The sequence below is a fragment of the Triticum urartu genome, chromosome 1 (genome assembly GCF_003073215.2).
Source record: "Triticum urartu cultivar G1812 chromosome 1, Tu2.1, whole genome shotgun sequence".
In the NCBI taxonomy this organism is placed as follows: domain Eukaryota; kingdom Viridiplantae; phylum Streptophyta; class Magnoliopsida; order Poales; family Poaceae; genus Triticum; species Triticum urartu.
Genome location: NC_053022.1, coordinates 233,937,521 through 233,951,436, shown reverse-complemented (window position 1 = coordinate 233,951,436; position 13,916 = coordinate 233,937,521).

The window sequence follows — 13,916 nt, the reverse complement described above, 5'->3', positions numbered from 1 at the left end:
ATTTTCTGCTGCTAACCAACCTGTGGTTGGATGGTTAGGAGGACAGTAGTTTCCCCGACCCACTAGGGTTAAAGTCCTGGTGCTCGCATTTATCCTGGATTAATTTCAGTATTTTCTGGCGTTGTGCGTTCAATGGGAGAAGACGTTCCCCTCGACTATGAGGCACCTATGGTGACTTTGGAAAATCTCAAGATCATATGCTCGCTCACTTTCTCGAAGGTGCTCATAGGGGTAGGGTGTGTGTGTGTGCGCTTATAGCGGGGAGTGTTTGCGCGTATATATGAGCGCTTGCGTGTGTACTGTGTTAAAAAAAATACATATCGTGATTATACGGTCACTGGATCACCTGTACAACTCCGTAATTTGTTGATGACACGATAAATTGACCAGTTAAACGTTCCATGTGGCGCAACTAGTGTTGCACCATCAGCGTGCGTAACCGTGGGGCCCACCTATCAGCACATATATGAAAGAAACAAATGGTAGTTTGAGTTTGTACTGTGTTAATAAAATACATTTTATGGTGATCATACGGTCACTGACTCACCATACAACTCCGTAATTTGTTGATGACACGATCAATTGACCAGTCAAACGGTCCACATTCACCAGCGCACATTACCGTAGTGTTGGGGAACAAGTATTTCAAAAAATTTACCTATGATCACACAAGATCTATCTAGGAGATTCATAGCAACGAGAGGGGAGAGTGTGTCTACGTACCCTCGTAGACCGAAAGCGGAAGTGTTTAGTAACGCGGTTGATGTAGTCGAACGTCTTCGCGATCCAACCGATCCATGTACCGAATGTACGACACCTCCGTGATTTGCACACGTTCAGCTCGGTGATGTCCCTCGAAGTATTGATCCAGTTGAGGCTGAGGGAGAGTTCCTTCAGCATGACGGCGTGGTGACGGTGATGATGAAGTTGCCGGCGCAGGGCTTTCCCTAAGCACTACGACAATATAACCGAGGTGTAAAACTGTGGAGGGGGACAACGCGCACGGCTAAAGATCAACTTGTGTGTATTTGGGGTGCCCCTATCTCCGTATATAAATGGGGGAGAGGGAGAGGCAGCCAGCCCTAGGAGGGCGTGCCAAGGTGTGGAGTCCTACTGGGACTCCCTAGTCCTAGTAGGATTCCACCTCCCACACGGAGTAGGAAAGGGGGAAGAGAGAAGGAGAAGGAAAGGGGGGCCCCTTCTCCTAGTCCGAATCGGCCTCCTGCCCAAGGGGAGGGGCGCACCAGGCCCTTGTGGGATGGTGTGCTTCCCTCTTATGGCCCATAAGGCCCATAACTTCTCCCGGGGGGTTCCGGTAACCTCCCGGTACTCCGGAAAAATGCCCGAACCACTCAGAACCATTCCGATGTCCAAATGCAACATTCCAATATATGAATATTTACCTCTCGACTATTTCGAGACTCCTCGTCATGTTGGTGATCTCATCCGGGACTCCGAACAAACTTCGGTACATCAAATCACATAACACATAATACAAATCGTCATTGAACATTAAGCGTGCGGACCCTACGGGTTCGAGAACTATGTAGACAAGACCGAGACACATCTCTGGTCAATAAACAATAGCGGAACCTGGATGCTCATATTGGCTCCTACATATTCTACAAAGATCTTTATTGGTCAAACCGCAAAACAACATACGTTGTTCCCTTTGTCATCGATATGTTACTTGCCTGAGATTCGATCATCGGTATCACCATACCTAGTTCAATATCGTTACTGGCAAGCCTCTTTACTCGTTCCGTAACGCATCATGCTGCAACTAACTCATTAGTCACATTGCTTGCAAGGCTTATAGTGATGTGCATTACCGAGAGGGCCCCAGAGATACCTCTCCGACAATCAGAGTGACAAATCCTAATCTCGATCTATGCCAACTCAACAAACACCATCGGAGACACCTGTAGAGCATCTTTATAATCACCCAGTTATGTTGTGACGTTTGATAGCACACTAAGTGTTCCTTCGGTATTCGGGAGTTGCATAATCTCATAGTCATAGGAACATGTATAAGTCATGAAGAAAGAAATAGCAATAAACTAAACGATCATAGTGCTAAGCTAACGGATTGGTCTTGTCCATCACATCATTCTCTAATGATGTGATCCCGTTCATCAAATGACAACACATGTCTATGGCTAGGAAACTTAACCATCTTTGATTAACGAGCTAGTCAAGTAGAGGCATACTAAGGACACTTTGTTTGTCTATGTATTCACACATGTACTAAGTTTCCGGCTAATACAATTCCCGCATGAATAATTAACATTGATCATGATCTAAGGAATATAAATAACAACTTTATTATTGCCTCTAGGGTATATTTCCTTCAGTCTCCCACTTGCACTAGGGTCAATAATCTAGTTCACATCGTCATGTGATTTCACACCAATAGTTCACATCTTTATGTGATTAGTTCATATATTCATGTGACTAACACCCAAAGGGTTTACTATAGTCAATAATCTAGTTCACATCGCTATGTGATTAACAACCAAAGAGTGATCATTTTTGCTTGTGAGAGAAGTTTAGTCTATGGGTCTGCAACATTCAGATCCGTATGTATCTTGCAAATTTCTATGTCTACAATATTCTGCACGGAGCTACTCTAGATAATTGCTCCCACTTTCAATATGTATCTAGATCGACACTTAGAGTCATCTAGATCGGTGTCAAAATCTTGCATCGACGTAACTCTTTACGATGAACTCTTTTATCACCTCCATAACCGATAAATATTTCCTTAGTCCTCTAAGGATAATTTTGACCGTTGTCCAGTGATCTACTCCTAGATCACTATTGTACTCCCTTGCCAATATCATGTTAAGGTATACAATAGGTCTGGTACATAGCATAGCATACTTTATAGAACCTATGACTGAGGCATAGGGAATTACTTTTCGTTCTCTTTCTATTTTCTGTCGTGGTCGGGTTTTGAGTCTTTCCTCAACTTCACACCTTACAACACAGGCAAGAACTCCTTCTTTGACTGTTCCATTTTCAACTACTTAAAAAACTTGTCAAGGTATGTACTTATTGAAAAAATTTATCAAGCGTCTTGATCTATCTCTATAGATCTTGATGCTCAATATGTAAGCAACTTCACCGAGGTCTTTCATTGAAAAATACTTATTAAAGTATCCTTTTATGCTATCTAGAAATTTAGTATCATTTCTGATCAACAATATGTCATCCACATATAATATCTGAAATGCTACAAAGCTCTCACACACTTTCTTGTAAATACAGGCTTCTCCAAAAGTCTGTATAAAACTATATGCTTTGATCAACTCATCAAAGCGTATATTCCAAATCCGAGATGCTTGCACTAGTCCATATATGGATCGCTGGAGCTTGCACACTTTGTTAGCACCTTTAGGATTCACAAAACCTTCTGGTTGCATCATACAACTCTTCTTTAAGATATCCATTAAGGAATGCAGTTTTGACATCCATTTGCCAAATTTCATAATCATAAAATGCGGCAGCTGCTAACATGATTCGAACGGACTTAAGCATCGGTACGGGTGAGAAGGTCTCATCGTAGTCAACTCCTTGAACTTGTCAAAAACCTTTCGCAACAAGTCGAGCTATGTAGACAGTAACATTACTGTCAGCGTTAGTCTTCTTCTTGAAGATCCATTTATTCTCAATGGCTTGCCGATCATCGGGCAAGTCAACCAAAGTCCACACTTTGTTCTCATACATGGATCCCATCTCAGATTTCATGGCCTCAAGCCATTTCACGGAATCTGGGCTCATCATTGCTTCCTCATAGTTCGTAGGTTTGTCATGGTCAGGTAACATGACCTCCAGGACAGGATTATCGTACCACTCTGGTGCGGATCTTGCTCTGGTTGACCTACAAGGTTCGGTGGTAACTTGATCAGAAGTTTCATGATCAACATCAATAACTTCCTCACTAATTGGTGTAGGAATCACTGGAACTGATTTCTGTGATGAACTACTTTCCAATAAGGGAGAAGGTACAGTTACCTCATCAAGTTCTACTTTCCTCCCACTCACTTCTTTCGAGAGAAACTCCTTCTCTAGAAAGGATCCATTCTTAGCAACGAATATCTTGCCTTCAGATCTATGATAGAAGGTGTACCCAACAGTTTCCTTTGGGTATCCTATGAAGACACATTTCTCTGATTTGGGTTCTTGCTTATCAAGTTGAAGCTTTTTCACATAAGCATCACAGCCCCAAACTTTAAGAAACGACAACTTGGGTTTCTTGCCAAACCACAGTTCATATGGTGTCGTCTCAACGGATTTCGATGGTGCCCTGCATCCGTCTCTAAAGCATAAACCCAAAACAATAGCGGTAAATCAGTAAGAGACATCATAGATTGCACCATATCTAATAAAGTGCGGTTACGACGTTCGGACACACCATTACGTTGTGGTGTTCCAGGTGGCGTGAGTTGCGAAACTATTCCGCGTTGTTTCAAATGAAGACCAAACTCATAACTCAAATATTCACCTCCACGATCAGATCATAGAAACTTAATTTCCATTTCCATTTCACACTACTAGGAAAAGGGCTATAGCTAATATGGACATTAATGGCGCACCTCATATGTGGTGCGCCACTGTTATATAGCAGTGGCGCACCATGTGTAGGTACGCCATTAGTGTCCATATCACTAATGGCGCACCACACCCACGGTGCGCCACTACTAATAATTTTTTCCAAAACTAGTAATGGCGCACCAGGGCATAGTCCACCATTGCTAGTTCAAACTAGTAATGGCGCACCACAACCATGGTGCGCCACTACTAACAACTATTTTTTTTGCAAAACTAGTAATGGCGCACCACGTAACAGGTGCGCCATTAGTAACCAGGATTACTGATGGCGCATTGTTAGGTGGTGCGCCACTACTAACATTTTTTTTACTTTTTTTTTTCAAAACTAGTAATGGCGCACCAGGGTATAGTGCGCCATTACTAGTTCAAACTAGTAATGGCGCACCACGTAACATGTGCGCCATTAGTAACCAGGGTTACTAATGGCGCATTATTAGGTGGTGCGCCATTGGTAACCTGAGAGCAGCTAGATATTTTGGACAGCCACCTACCACACTCACTTTCCCCACTTCATTCTCTCCACCTCCTCCTCCAAGCTTGTCTCGGCTGCCTCCTCCTCCTCACCTCATTTGCACCATAGATTCACCCAAATTAAGTGGTTAAATTTCCTTTTTTGATAGGTAAGTAAGGGGAAAGCTTTCTTTATGTTGTAGATCTACTTTTTTCTCCCTCCAACAACGTGCACATGCACTTTTTATGGCCTAGATCTACGTATGTTTGTGGTGTTGCATATGTTTGTGGTGTTGCATATGTTTGTGTTTGCAGGTACCAGTATTTCAAATGCGATAGTTGCCAATATTTTGCCGGAATGTTGATTCATTTCCGTTTCGGCGAGAATTTGGCACTATGCATTCTTTTTGGTCCTATTTTTAGGCAAAGTCATGCCAAAATTTTTTTTGGTTCTAAAATATCGTTTTGCTCTACCCCGCAGGCGACCATGGTCCGCACGATGACCGAAGGCATCGTGAATTGGTTTTTGAGCTCCGCGAAGGCCGAGATGCTTCAAAAGAATGAGACGGAGATACGATGTCCATGTCGAAGATGCAAGATGAAGAGCCATATGGACCCGGATTCTGTACAGGTGCGGGACCACCTGCTCTTGCATGGTTTCATGGATGGCTATCGGTGGCAAGGTGATGAAGATGACTATGAAGTCGTCCATGGGGGCCGGGCAAGAAATGAGGAAGGGCGGTGATACGTCCATTTTGCATCATGCTTTTATATCGATATTTATTGCATTATGGGCTATTATTTCACATTATGTCACAATACTTATGACTATTCTCTCTTATTTTACAAGGTTTACATAAGGAGGGAGAATGCTGGAAGCTGGAATTCTGGGCTGGAAAAGGAGCAAATATTACGAGACCTATTCTGCACAACTCCAAAAGTCCTGAAACTCCACGGAACACCTTATAATAAATAATGAAAAATTCTCGCCAAAGATGAAGACCAGGGGGCCCACACCCTTCTCACGAGGGTGGGGCGCCCCCTAGGGCGCGCCCCCTGCCTTGTGGGCCCCCTGGTGGCTCTCTGATGACCATCTTCTCCTATATGAAGTCTTTCGAGAAAAAAAATAAGAAGCAACCTTTCGGGACGAAACTCCGCCGCCACGAGGCGGAACCTTGGCGGATCCAATCTAGAGCTCGGCAGAGCTGTTCTGCCGGGGAAACTTCCCTCCCGGAGGGGGAAATCATCGCCATCGTCATCACCAACGCTCCTCTCATCGAGGAGAGGGCAATCTCCATCAACATCATTCAGCACCATCTCATCTCAAAACCCTAGTTCATCTCTTGTATCCAATTCTTGTCTCCAAGTCCGGGATTGGTGCTAGTAGGTTGCTAGTAGTGTTAATTACTCCTTGTAGTTGATGCTAGTTGGTTTAATTGGTGGAAGATCATATGTTCAGATCCTATTATGCATATAATACCCCTCTGATTATGAACATGTTATGCTTTGTGAGTAGTTACGTTTGTTCCTGAGGACAAGGGAGAAGTCTTGCTATTAGTCATGTGAATTTGGTATTCGTTCGATATTTTGATGAGTGTATGTTGTCTAGCCTCTAGTGGTGTTATGTGAACGTCGACTACATAACACTTCACCATTATTTGGGCCTAGAGGAAGGCATTGGGAAGTAATAAGTATATGATGGGTTGCTAGAGTGACAGAAGCTTAAACCCTAGTTTATGCGTTGCTTCGTAAGGGGCTGATTTGGATCCATATGTTTCATGCTATGGTTAGGTTTACCTTAATACTTTTGTTGTAGTTGCGGATGCTTGCAATAGAGGTTAATCATAAGTGGGATGCTTGTTCAAGTAAGAACAGCACCCAAGCACCGGTCCACCCACATATCAAATTATCAAAGTACCGAACGCGAATCATATGAACGTGATGAAAACTAGCTTGACGATATTCCCATGTGTCCTCGGGAGCGCTTTTCCTTATATAAGAGTTTGTTCCGGCTTGTCCTTTGCTACAAAAAGGATTGGGCCACCTTGCTGCACTTTATTTACTTTTGTTACTGTGTTGCTCGTTACAATTTATTATCACAAAACTATCTGTTACCACTTATTTCAGTACTTACAGAGAATACCTTGCTGAAAACCGCTTATCATTTCCTTCTGCTCCTCGTTGGGTTCGACACTCTTACTTATCCAAAGGACTACGATAGATCCCCTATACTTGTGGGTCATCAAGACTCTTTTCTGGCGCCGTTGCCGGGGAGTGAAGCGCCTTTGGTAGGTGGAATTAGGAAAAATTTATATAGTGTGCTGAAATTTACTGTCACTTGTTACTATGGAAAGTAATCCTCTGAGGGGCTTGTTCGGGGTATCTTCACCCCGACCAGTAGAGCAAAGAGTTGCTCCTCAACCTACTGAACCTACTGAAAATGAAAATGAAAATTGCTTGCTTTGAAGTTCCTTCGGGTATGATAGAAAAACTGCTAGCTAATCCTTTTTTAGGAGATGGAACAAAACATCCTGATGAACATCTGATATATGTGGATGAAGTTTGTGGATTATTTAAGCTTGCAGGTGTACCCGGAGATGTTGTTAAGAAGAAGGTCTTCCCCTTATCTTTGAGGGGAGATGCATCGACATGGTATAGGCTATGTGATGATATGAGGTCTTGGAATTACAAACGATTGAAATTGGAATTTCATCAGAAGTTTTATCCTATGCATCTTGTTCATCGTGATCGCAATTATATATATAATTTTTGGCCTCGCAAAGGAGAAAGCATCGCTCAAGCTTGGGGGAGGCTTAAATCAATGTTATATTCATGCCCCAATCATGAGCTCTCAGAGAAATGATTATTCAAAATTTATGCTCGGCTTTCTGAAAATAATCGCACCATGCTCGATACTTCTTGTGCTGGCTCTTTTATGATGAAGACTATTGGATTTAGATGGGATTTATTGGATAGAATTAAACGCAACTCTGAAGATTGGGATCTCGACAGGTAAGGAGTCAGGTATGACACCTAAGTTTGATTGTGTTAAATCTTTTATGGATAACCGATATTTTCCGTAAGTTTAGCACTAAATATGGACTTGATTCTGAGATAGTAGCTTCTTTCTGTGAATCTTTTGCTACTTATGTTGATCTCCCTAAGGAGAAGTGGTTTAAATATCATCCTCCCATAGAAGTAAAAGTAGCTGCACCTATTAAAGTTGAAGAAAAGACTGTCACTTATAATGATCCTATTGTTCCTACTTGTTATGTTGAGAAACCACCTTTCCCTGTTAGATAAAGGATCATGCTAAAGCTTCAACTGTGGTTCGTAAAAGCAATATTAAACTAGATTATTGACTCTAGTGCAAGTGGGAGACTGTTGGAAATATGCCCTAGAGGCAATAATAAATTAGTTATTATTATTATATTTCCTTGTTCATGATAATCGTTTATTATCCATGCTAGAATTGTATTGATAGGAAACTCAAATACATGTGTGGATACATAGACAACACCATGTCCCTAGTAAGCCTCTAGTTGACTAGCTCGTTGATCAATAGATGGTTACGGTTTCCTGACCATGGACATTGGATGTCGTTGATAACGGGATCACATCATTAGGAGAATGATGTGATGGACAAGACCCAATCCTAAGCCTAGCACAAGATCGTGTAGTTCGTATGCTAAAGCTTTTCTAATGTCAAGTATCATTTCCTTAGACCATGAGATTGTGCAACTCCCGGATACCGTAGGAATGCTTTGGGTGTGCCAAACGTCACAACGTAACTGGGTGGCTATAAAGGTACACTACGGGTATCTCCGAAAGTGTCTGTTGGGTTGGCACGAATCGAGACTGGGATTTGTCACTCCGTGTAACGGAGAGGTATCTCTGGGCCCACTCGGTAGGACATCATCATATGCACATGTGACCAAGGAGTTGATCATGGGATGATGTGTTACGGAACGAGTAAAGAGACTTGCCGGTAACGAGATTGAACAAGGTATCGGATACCGACGATCGAATCTCGGGCAAGTACAATACCGCTAGACAAAGGGAATTGTACGGGATTGATCGAATCCTCGACATCGTGGTTCATCCGATGAGATCATCGTGGAACATGTGGGAACCAACATGGGTATCCAGATCCCGCTGTTGGTTATTGACCGGAGAACGTCTCGGTCATGTCTGCATGGTTCCCGAACCCGTAGGGTCTACACACTTAAGGTTCGATGACGCTAGGGTTATAAGGAATATATATGTGGTTACCGAATGTTGTTCGGAGTCCCGGATGAGATCCCGGACGTCACGAGGAGTTCCGGAATGGTCCGGAGGTAAAGATTTATATATGGGAAGTCCTGTTTTGGTCACCGGAAAAGTTTCGGGTTTATCGGTAACGTACCGGGACCACCGGGAGGGTCCCGGGGGTCCACCAAGTGGGGCCACAAGCCCCGGAGGGCTGCATGGGCCAAGTGTGGGAGGGGACCAGCCCCAGGTGGGCTGGTGCGCCCCCCCACAAGGGCCCAAGGCGCCTAAGGGGAGGAGGGGGGCAAACCCTAAGGGCAGATGGGCCTTAGGGCCCATGCCTGGTGCGCCTCCCTCTCCCCTCTGGCCTGCCGCCCCTAGGGTGGAACCCTAGGTGGGGGCGCAGCCCCCTCCCTCTCCCCTATATATAGTTGAGGTCTTTGGGGCTGCCAACACATGAGTTTCTGACCTCTCCCTGGCGCAGCCCTACCTCTCTTTCTCCTCATATCTCGCGGTGCTTGGCGAAGCCCTGCTGGATCACCGCTCCTCCACCACCACCACGCCGTTGTGCTGCTGCTGGATGGAGTCTTCCTCAACCTCTCCCTCTCTCCTTGCTGGATCAAGGCATGGGAGACGTCACCGGGCTGTACGTGTGTTGAACGCGGAGGTGCCGTCCGTTCGGCACTAGGATCTCCGGTGATTTGGATCACGACGAGTACGACTCCTTCAACCCCGTTCTCTTGAACGCTTCCGCTTAGCGATCTACAAGGGTATGTAGATGCACTCTCCTTCCCCTCGTTGCTGGTTTCTCCATAGATAGATCTTGGTGACACGTAGGAAAATTTTGAATTTCTGCTACGTTCCCCAACAGTGGCATCATGAGCTAGGTCTATGCGTAGTTTATGCACGAGTAGAACACAAAGTAGTTGTGGGCGTTGATTTGTTCAATTGCTTGTTACTAGTCTTATCTTGATTCGGCGGCATCGTGGGATGAAGCGGCCCGGACCGACCTTACACGTACTCTTACGTGAGACAGGTTCCACCGACTGACATGCACTAGTTGCATAAGGTGGCTAGCGGGTGTCTGTCTCTCCTACTTTAGTCGGATCGGATTCGATGAAAAGGGTCCTTATGAAGGGTAAATAGCAATTGGCATATCACGTTGTGGTTTTGCGTAGGTAAGAAACGTTCTTGCTAGAAACCCATAGCAGCCACGTAAAACTGCAACAACAATTAGAGGACGTCTAACTTGTTTTTGCAGGGTATGCTATGTGATGTGATATGGCCAAAATGTGATGAATGATATGTGATGTATGAGATGATCATGTTCTTTTGTAATAGGAATCACGACTTGCATGTCGATGAGTATGACAACCGGCAGGAGCCATAGGAGTTGTCTTTATTTTTTGTATGACCTGCGTGTCATTGAGAAACGCCATGTAAATTACTTTACTTTATTGCTAAACGTGTTAGCCTTAGTAGTAGAAGTAATAGTTGGCGAGCAACTTCATGGAGACACGATGATGGAGATCATGATGATGGAGATCATGGTGTCATGCCGGTGACAAGATGATCATGGAGCCCCAAGATGGAGATCAAAGGAGCTATGTGATATTGGCCATATCATGTCACTTATTATTTGATTGCATGTGATGTTTATCATGTTTTATCATCTTATTTGCTTAGAACGACGGTAGTAAATAAGATGATCCCTCATAATTTCAAGAAGGTGTTCCCCCTAACTGTGCACCGTTGCGAAAGTTCGTCGTTTCGAAGCACCACGTGATGATCGGGTGTGATAGATTCTACGTTCACATACAACGGGTGTAAGCCAGATTTACACACGTGAAACACTTAGGTTGACTTGACGAGCCTAGCATGTACATACATGGCCTCGGAACACAAGAGACCGAAAGGTCGAGCATGAGTCGTATGGTAGATACGATCAACATGAAGATGTTCACCGATGATGACTAGTCCGTCTCACGTGATGATCGGACACGGCCTAGTTGACTCGGATCATGTAATCACTTAGATGACTAGAGGGATGTCTATCTGAGTGGGAGTTCATAAGATGAACTTAATTATCCTGAACATAGTCAAAAGGTCTTCGCAAATTATGTCGTAGCTCGCGCTTCAGTTCTACTGTTTAGATATGTTCCTAGAGAAAATTTAGTTGAAAGTTGATAGTAGTAATTATGCGGACTAGGTCCGTAAACTGAGGTTTGTCCTCATTGCTTCATAGAAGGCTTATGTCCTTAATGCACCGCTCAGTGTGCTGAACCTCGAACGTTGTCTGTGGATGTTGCGAACATCTGACATACACATTTTGATAACTACGTGATAGTTCAGTTAAACGGTTTAGAGTTGAGGCACCGAAGACGTTTTGAAACGTCGCGAAACATATGAGATGTTTCGAGGGCTGAAATTGGGATTTCAGGCTCGTGCCCACGTCAAGAGGTATAAGACCTCCGACGATTTTCTTAGCCTGCAAACTAAGGAGAAAAGCTCAATTGTTGAGCTTGTGCTCAGATTGTCTGAGTACAACAATCATTGAATCGTGGGAGTTGATCTTCCAGATGAGATAGTGATGTTTCTCCGAAGTCATTACCACCAAGCTGCTAGAGCTTCGTGATGAACTATAATATATCAGGGACATATATGATGATCCTTGAGATATTCGCGATGTTTGACACCACAAAAGTAGAAATCAAGAAGGAGCATCAATTGTTGATGGTTGGTGAAACCACTAGTTTCAAGAAGGGCAAGGGCAAGAAGGGATACTTCATGAAACGGCAATTCAGCTGCTGCTCTAGTGAAGAAACCCAAAGTTGAACCCAAACCCGAGACTAAGTGCTTCTGTAATAAGGGGAACGGTCACTGAAGCAGAACCACCCTAGATACTTGGTAGATGAGAAGGCTGGCAAGGTTGAAAGAAGTATATTGGACATTTATATTAAATGTGTACTTTACTAGTACTCCTAGTAGCACAGGGTATTAGATACCGGTTCGGTTGCTAAGTGTTAGTAACTCGAAATAAAAGGCTACGGAATAAGAGACTAGCTAAAGGTGAGATGACGATATGTGTTGGAAGTATTTCCAAGGTTGATCAAATATTCGCACGCTCCCTCTACCATCGAGATTGGTATTAAACCTAATAATTGTTATTTGGTGTTTGCGTTGAGCATAGACATGATTGGATTATGTCTATCGCGATACGGTTATTCATTTAAGGAGAATAATGGTTACTCTGTTTATTTGAATAATACCATCCCGATCGTAGTGATACACATTTTCATGCCAAAGGTATAAGATAGTAATGATAGTACCACACAAATGTGGCACTGCAATTTGAGTCATATTGGTATAAAACGCATGAAGAAGCTCCATGTTGATGGATCTTTGGACTCACTCATTTTTGAAAGGATTGAGACATGCGAACCATGTTTGTTGGTAGATATGCATGAAGAAACTCTATACAGATGGATCGTTTGGACTCACTTGATTTTGAATCACTTGAGACATGCAAATCATACCACATGGGCAAGATGACTGAAAGCTCGTTTTCAGTAAAATGGAACAGAAAGCAACTTGTTGGAAGTAATACATTTTGATGTGTGCAGTCCAATGAGTGCTGAGGCATGTAGTGGATATCGTTATGTTCTTACTTCACAGATGATTTGAGTAGATGTTGAGTATATTTACTTGATGAAACGAGTCTGAATTATTGAAAGGTTCAAGTAATTTCAGGGTGAAGTTGAAAGATCGTCGTGACAAGAGGATAAAATATCTATGATATGATCATAGAGATGAATATCTGAATTACGAGTTTGGCACAGAATTAAGACATTGTGGAAATTGTTTCACAACTAATACAGCCTGGAACACCATAGTGTGATGGTGTGTCCGAACATCATAACTGCACCCTATTGGATATGATGCATACCATGATGTCTCTTATCGAATTACCACGATAGTTTATGGGTTAGGCATTAGAGACAACCACATTCACTTTAAATAGGGCACCACGTAATTCCGATGAGATGACACCGTATGAACTATGGTTTAGAGAAACCTAAGCTGTCATTTCTTAAAAGTTTGGGGCTGCAACGCTTATGTGAAAAGTTTCAGGCTGATAAGCTCGAACCCAAAGCGGATAAATGCATCTTCATAGGACACCCAAAACAGTTGGGTATACCTCCTGTCTCAGATCGAAAGCAATAAGGGATTGTTTCTAGAATCGGGTCCTTTCTCGAGGAAAAGTTTCTCTCGAAAGAATTGAGTGGGAGGATGGTGGAGACTTGATGAGGTTATTGAACCGTCACTTCAACTAGTGTATAGCAGGGCACAAAGAGTTGTTCCTGTGGCACCTACACCAATTGAAGTGGAAGCTTATGATATTGATCATGAGACTTCGGATCAAGTCACTCCCAAACCTCGTGGGATGACAAGGATGCGTACTACTTCAGAGTGGTACGTAATCCTGTCTTGGAAGTCATGTTGCTAGACAACAATGAACCTACGAGCTATGGAGAAGCGATGGTGGGCCCGGATTCCGATAAATGGCTCGAGGCCATATAATAGAGAGAGGATCCATGTATGAA